This window comes from Schistocerca americana, chromosome 1 (assembly GCF_021461395.2).
Source record: "Schistocerca americana isolate TAMUIC-IGC-003095 chromosome 1, iqSchAmer2.1, whole genome shotgun sequence".
Lineage (NCBI taxonomy): Eukaryota > Metazoa > Arthropoda > Insecta > Orthoptera > Acrididae > Schistocerca > Schistocerca americana.
Window position 1 is genome coordinate 193,591,476 of NC_060119.1, and position 5,493 is coordinate 193,596,968.

Genomic DNA, 5,493 nt, shown 5'->3' on the forward strand with positions numbered 1-5,493 from the left:
AGAATCAGTGCGACCAGTGTGAGGCTTACAAAGGCGCTAAAAATGAAAAGCTTTAATTTTTTTTGGGGGGGGGGGGGGGTGGCCATCACCCTTCTGACTGGTTTGATGCGGCCTGTCACGAATTCCTTTCCTGTGCCAACCTCTTCATCTCAGAGTAGCACTTGCAACCTACACGTCAATTATCTGCTGGATATTTTACAATCTCTGTCCTCCTCCACAGTTTTTGCCCTCTACAGGTCCCTCTAGCACAATGGAAGTCATTCCCTCATGTCATAACAGATGTCCTATCATCCTGTCCCTTCTCGTTATCAGTGTTTTCCACATATTCCTTTCCTCTACGGTTCTGCACAGAAGCTCCTCATTCCTTATCTTACCATTACACCTAATTTTCAACATTCTTTTGTAGCACCACATCTCAAATGCTTTGATTCTCTTCTGTTCTGGTTTTCCCACAGTCCATGTGTCACTATCATACGATGATGTACTCCACACGTACATTCTCAGAAATTTCTTTCTCGAATTTAGGTGTATGTTTGTACTAGTATACTTCTTCTGCCCACGAATGCCCTTTTTGCCATTGCTAGTCTACTTTTGATATCCTCCTTACTCCGTCCGTCATTGGTTATTTTACTGCCTAGGTAGCAGAATTCCGTAACTTCATCTGCTCTGTGAGCATCGATCCTGATGTTAAGTTTCTCACTGTTCTCATTCCTGCTACTTCTCATTACTTTCGTCTTTCTTCGATGTACTCTCAATCCATACTTTGTACTCATTAGGTTGTTCACTCCATTCAACAGATCATATAATTCTTCACTTTCACTCAGGACAGCAAAGCCATCAGCGAATCGTATCATTTATATCCTTTCACCTTGAATTTTGATTCCCCTCCTAAACTTTTATTTTCATCATTGCTTCCTCGATGTACAGATTGAACAGTAGGGGCGAAATACTGCATCCCTGTCTTACTCCTTTTTTACGCCGAGTACTTCGTTCTTGGTCGTCTACTCTTATTATTCCCTCTTGGCTGTTGTACATATTGTATATGACCCGTCTCTCCCTATAGTTTACCCCTATTTTTCTCAGAATTTCGAAGATCTTGCACCATTTTACATTGTCGAACGCTTTTTCCAGGTCGACAAATCCTATTAACGTGTCTTGATTTTTCTTTAGTCTTGCTTCCATGATCAACCGCAACGTCTGAATTGCCTCTCTTGTGCCTTTACCTTCTCTAAAGCCAAACTGATCGTCATCTAGCGCATCCTCTTTTACATTTTTCTGTATGTTATTCTTGTCAGCAACTTGGATGCATGGACTGTTAAGCTGATTGTGCGATAATTCTCGCACTTGTCAGCTCTCGCAGTCTTCGGAATTGTGTGGATGATATTTTTCCGGGAGTCAGATTGTATGCTTTCAGTGTCACGGAAGGTTGTTTTGACTTTCCTGTATGCTGTGTCTGTCCTTCCGACAATCATTTCGTTTTCGATTTCTTCACATTTTTCTTGCAGCCATTTCGTCTTGGCTTCCCTGCATATCCTATTTATTTCATTCCTCAGCGGCTTGTATTTCTGTTTTCCTGAGTTTCCTTTGAACATTTTTGTACTTCCTCCCTCCATCGATCAACTGTTACCCATGGTTTCTTCGCAGTTACCTTCTTTTTACCTATGTTTCTCTTTCCAACTTCTGCGATGATTCTTTTTAGAGATATCCATTCCTCTCCAACTGTACTGCCTACTGAGCTATTCCTTATTGCTGCATCTATAGCCTTAGAGAACTTAAAAGCGTATCTCGCCAAACCTTAGTACTTCCGTATCCCACTTCTTTGTGTATTGGTTCATCCTGATTAAACTTCAGCCTACTCTTCATCACTACTGTCTTGTGATCTTACAATCCGGTATCTGATTTTGGAATCTCCATCTGAGCATGATGTAATCTAACTGAAATCTTCGCGTACCACTCGGCCTTTTCCAAGTATACCTCCACCTCTTGTGATTCTTGACTAGAGTTTTCGCTATTACTAGCTGAAATTTTTTACAGAACTCAATTAGTCTCTCTCCTCTCACATTCCTTGTCCCAAGCCCATGTTGTCCTGTAACCTTTTTTTCTTCTGCTTCCCCTACAACTGCATTCCAGTCTCCCATGACTAGATTAGATTAGATTAGTTTTTCGTTCCATAGATCCATGTTGAGGAGATCCTCGTGGATGTGGAACATGTCACTTTTTTTTTTTTTTTTTTTTTTTTTAAAGCTGAAATAACAATACTAATAGTATGAATATATACAATACATCATTTGTTTCTATTAAAAAATTCGTCAATGGAGTAGAAGGAGTTGGCCACTAGTAAGTCTTTCAGGCTCCTTTTAAACTGACCTTTATTTGTAACTACATTTTTTATGTTTGCTGGCAAATTATTGAAGATGAGTGTTTCTGAGTAGTGGACCCCTTTTTGAACTAAAGTAAGTGCTTTTAAGTCCTTGTGCAGATCATTTTTGTTCCTGGTATTGTATGTATGAACTGAGCTGTTTGTTGGAAAAAGAGGTATATTATTTAGGACAAATTTCATTAAGGAGTAAATATACTGAGAGGCAGTAGTTAGTATACCCAGTTCTTTGAAGAGGTTTCTACAAGACGTCCGTGAGTTTACTCCACAAATAATACGTATTACATGCTTTGGACTCTGAAAACTTTTGTTTGACTTGAAGAGTTACCCCAAAATATTATACCATATGACATTATGGAATGAAAGTAGGCAAAGTATGCAAGCTTTTTCACTTTTATGTCGCCTATGTCTGCTAACACTCGAATTGCAAATACAGATTTTTTAAGGCATTTCTGCAGTTCTGTGGTGTGCTCCTTGCAACTGAATTTATTATCAAGTTGTAATCCCAGGAATTTAAGACTGTCAACCTCTTCTGTCTGCTCTTCTTCGTACTTTATGCATATGCTGGGTGGAAACCTCTTACAGGTTCTCAATCGCATGTAGTGAGTCTTTTCGAAGTTTAATGTCAGTGAGTTGGCTTTAAACCATTTATTAATATCCATGAAAATATCATTAGCAGATCTTTCTAGAACTACACTCGACATACTATTAGATTTTCATGTCCCTTTATGTACTGTATTACCCTTTCGATGTCCTCATATACTTTCTCTATCTCTTCATCTTCAGCTTGCGACGTCGGAATGTATACCTGAATTATCGTTGCCAGTGTTGATTTGGTGTCAATTCTGATAAGAACTACCCTATCGCTGAACTTTTCACAGTAACGCACTCTCTGCCCTACCTTCCTGTTCATAACGAATCCTACTCTCGTTATATCATTTTCTGGTGTTGTTGATATACCCTATACTCATCTGACCAGAAATCCTTGTCTCCTTTCCATTTCACTTCACTGACCCTTACTATGTTTAGATCGAGCCTTTGCATTTCTTTTTTCAAGTTTTCTAGTTTCTCAACCACGTTCAAGCTTCTGAGATTCCACGTCTGACTGGTAGAATGTTATCCTTTCGTTGATTATTCAATCTTTTTCTCGTGGTGACCTCCCCCTTGGCAGTCCCCTCCCGGAGATCCAAATGAGGGCTATTCTGAAGCCATTTGCCATCAAGATCATGCCATCGTCATGACACTTTTTCAATTACTGGCCACATGTCCTATCCATACACTTTATGTGTCCTTAAGGTAGTGGTTTCCATTGCCTTCTGCATCCTCCTCCCGTTGATCATCACTATAAATTCTCTCCATTTTCTTCCACATCTACATCCATACTCTGCAAACAACTATGAAGTGTGTGACAGAGATACGGTTCACCATTCTATTCAGTCTTATTGGTTTGCCCACAATGCATTTCATGTCAAAAAGGTTAGACCCACAAGTTCTGCAAAAAAGTGCTTGAATGGTAGTTCTGAAGCACCTTGTATAACAAACAAACAACATCTCATAAGAAAAATGAAGTTTTCACTCTACAGCAGTGTGTGCACTTTTATGAAACTTCTTGGCAGCTTAAAACTATGAGTCAGAATCAAACTATGGACCTTTGCCTTTTGCAAGCAAGTGCTCTACCTGTCATGAAGATTCATACCGGTACACACTCTGATGCAGAGTGAAAATTTCATTCTGGGAACATCCCCCAGACCATGGCTAAGCCATGTCTTGGCAGTATCTTTTTCCCAGGAGTGCTAGCTCTGCAAAGTTCACAGGAGAACTTCTATGAAGTTTGAAAGGTAGGAGACGAGGTACTGGCAGAAACAAAGCTGTGAGGATGGGTCATGAGTTGTGCTAGGTTAGCTCATTGGTAGATCACTTGCCAGTGAAATGTAAGGGTGCCAGTTTGAGTCTTGGTCCAGAATACAGTTTTAATCTACCAGCAAGTTTCATGCTCAGAAGAAGTTTTGCATTAGCAGCTTATCTGCAGCCATATTTGCACTTAGATTCATTGTGAGCACGGAATGAAAGAACAAGTCCTATGAAATCACAATGGAAATAACTTTACTTTCAAATAAAAATCAGACAATAACAAAAATAAAGGTATGCAACTCGAAAGCACACATCTGTGGAATCAGAATATTCTGCTAGGTAGCAGTCAATGCTGTTGCTCCACCCAGTACATTGTAACATCCTTGGAACTTACTTGGCATGTTGTCCATGATTATGGAAATGAAGTTCATGTTGGTAGGAACCACAGGCCATTCCATTTGGCTGTTTTGTGACAGCTGGAGGAAGATATCCACAAGGTGGGTGCAGTGTGTTTGTAAATTACTGATTTGAAAGATTACTTGTGGCTCAGGATTGGAGAAGGAATCTTCCCTATATATCAGGTAACACATAGGGTAGCAGTATCAATCAACCATGCAAGGAACACTGTCAAAATGATCAATAAGGAGATCTGTGACGGTGTTCCCTGCTTTTTTTTAAATTTCTTCATTTGTTGTCCTCAGTGTTGGCATACTGGCTGAAAAATGGGGTGTGGATGTGCAACTACTGTCTACTGTAAATGATGTAGCCAAAAGAAGCACAGTTGCATTTCATAGTCTTTTACTTTCACTTTTCACAACCCCTCAATATTACACAGTTATATGGCCAGTGCACTATTGTTTAACTTCTGATAAGCCTCATTAATAGGTAGCAGGTGAACATCCACACACTGGTACAATAGTTTACTGTTGAACATTTACGAGCAGTAAATACCCATCCACAAAGTTCACAGTTCTTGAAGAATAGAAAGGTACATATGGAGCAGACGCTGTCATTGTTTTAACACGTGCCCTATTGGTGTAACACTTATTTTGCTGTTAAGTTGATGCATTGTTGTCATTCCAACCAAGGACGGTTCCTTGTCTGAAACTCAGACATGGACTGACTGTCTTGGGACCAAAAATCAAGCCCTTATATATCCCCACAATAATTGGTGCTGGAACTACAGATTGTTTAAAGTTTAAATGACAGAAATTACAATTAAAACTTCACTCATTAAATTAGCTGAAGACATCAAAAAATTCCAT